Genomic DNA, 2,500 nt, shown 5'->3' with positions numbered 1-2,500 from the left:
CTAGTGTTAGACTGTATTTCAGAAGGATTGTATCAGGACAGAGCAAAATAAACACATTCTGTTTATCATTTCAAATGCATATAAGCCTATGAAAGACTACTTCTTAGAAAATGCTTAGGTAGTTTATCTTAAATGTTTTCAAATCGCATAACCATGATATATAAGGTACCTTTTCGAAAAGAAAAAATCTAATATATACTTATGGGTGTATATATATGTATACATATACATATGTATATGACCAAAAACACAAACGCAGAAATTTGTACATTAAAACAAAAAGGAAAACAACCACAAGAAATAAAGGAAATTAACTCTCTTCAAGAGTCCCTCTCCAGACGTGAGATTAACCAAACGTCTTTTATCATTTGTCTGAAGAGGAACTCATGAAAAGTTCGAAACGTTGCACTGTATTTTGATTTCTATTGTGACTTTTCCTCTTTATATATATATATATATATATATATATATATATATATATATATATATATATATACATGCATAATTTTGCATATATGTACACACATCTATCAATCTGAGTACATAAATTCATATATAGTATACAATGTGTCACACATACACATATATGTATATATAGATATACATATATACATACATATACAGATATCAGTTATATGTATGTGTGTTTTTGAGTGTGTGTGTGAACATGTTTTCCTTCTTATACACCTTAGTAACTCGTCGTTGCGATCAGCCATTGTCCTCCCACCTGAGTCCGATCACGTGGTCAACGGACTGGTCTTCAGCGCCCTCCGTGGTCTCCAAGAGTCTGTCGGAGGGCGAGAGATGAGCGGCGGAGACGAAGAGGCCGTTCAGCAGGGAGACCAAAGGCAAATGAGGCTTAGGTAAGTGAGTGAGGGGCGGCTTGTTTACATGAGCGCGTGGAAGTTTCTTGCAGAATAACTCTTAAATCATATAAAGGAAGAAGAATATTCTAAAAGAAAAAGAAAGAAAGAAAGACTGAGGTTTGATGCCAGACTCACCCCCAAAGTGTTGAACAGGACAGGAAAGAAGAACGCATAATCATTACCATACAAGAGCCTTGCATACACAGCGGTCCTAATGGCCTGGCCACCGTGCCATCCTTTGACCTTGGTCCAGGCATTTTGTCAGCAAAAGAGGAATCGGCTGCCAACGAATAGACTCCGGAGACAGTAGACCAAATTTTTGCCAGCAAGGGGATCGAACCTTCCTCATACGAATCATATAATGGCAGGATAATGAAATGTTGAATTGAAATGATTCATTTATACGCAACATTTTTAGATAAATCATATAAGTACGTGGATCTAGAAGTTTTTTTTTTTCTTTTAAAGTGAATAAGTACACAAAACATAAAGTGTGGATTGGGAAAGAAGAAAAACACACGCAAACGGTAGTACAAAATATCTAACGCAAATAATAAAAGCTTCATGTTCAGGAGACGACGTCGAGAACACACACAGAGGCCGTTTTATCTTGTTCCTTAGGATGCTTCTTGAACTTGAGATATTGACATCAGGTAGGGCAGGAAGGCAGAACTTGGTACCTAATGAAATGGGTACCAGGAATTCGCGTGTGTGTATGCATATATATATATATATATATGTGTGTGTGTGTGTGTGTGCGTGTGTGTGTATGTATGTATATATATGTATATATATACTTAAATAGATATATGCATATATATATATATATATATATATATATATGTACATCCACGTATATATCTATATTAATAGATAAACACACACATATATATGAAGGGAAAAACACTCTACCGTGTTGATACTATGATAGAAAAACGCACAATGCACAAACTAGTCTCACTGTATTCAGTAAATGTAGTTTGTGCATTGTAAGTTTTTCAACCATATATATATATATATATATATATATATATATATATATATATATATATATATATGTGTGTGTGTGTGTGTGTGTGTGTGTGTGTGTGTGTGTGTGTGTGTGTGTGTGTGTATGTGTGTGTGTAAGCTCAGGAAATCTACGTCGCAGTGGTGAGTAGTTTGCACGCTCTTTTTCTGGCTGATTTCCCTCCCCACCAAGAAACGCCTGTCGCAGTGGTTTGAATTTAACTCGGCTGTATTTCCACCCAAACTAGTTGAGTCCCGTGGCGGAATGACAGACTGCTGAATATATATACATCCTTATATTTATATAAGTATATATACATATATATATATATATATATATATATATATATATATATATATATATATATATATATATATATATATATATATATATTTACATGTATACGTGTGTATGTATGTATATATATATATATGTATATATATATGTATGTATATGTATATATATGTATTCATCTATGCGTATACATATATACATCAACATATTTATAGATGCATGTATATGTGCTTATAAAGATAGATTGATAAATATAACATATTTGTGTCTATTTCTCTCTCTCCCTCTCCCTCCCTCTTTCTATCTCTAATAATATATGTGTGAATGAGTG

The sequence above is a fragment of the Penaeus vannamei genome, chromosome 20 (genome assembly GCF_042767895.1).
Source record: "Penaeus vannamei isolate JL-2024 chromosome 20, ASM4276789v1, whole genome shotgun sequence".
Classification (NCBI taxonomy): Eukaryota; Metazoa; Arthropoda; class Malacostraca; order Decapoda; family Penaeidae; genus Penaeus; species Penaeus vannamei.
This window is presented reverse-complemented; position numbering follows the sequence as displayed.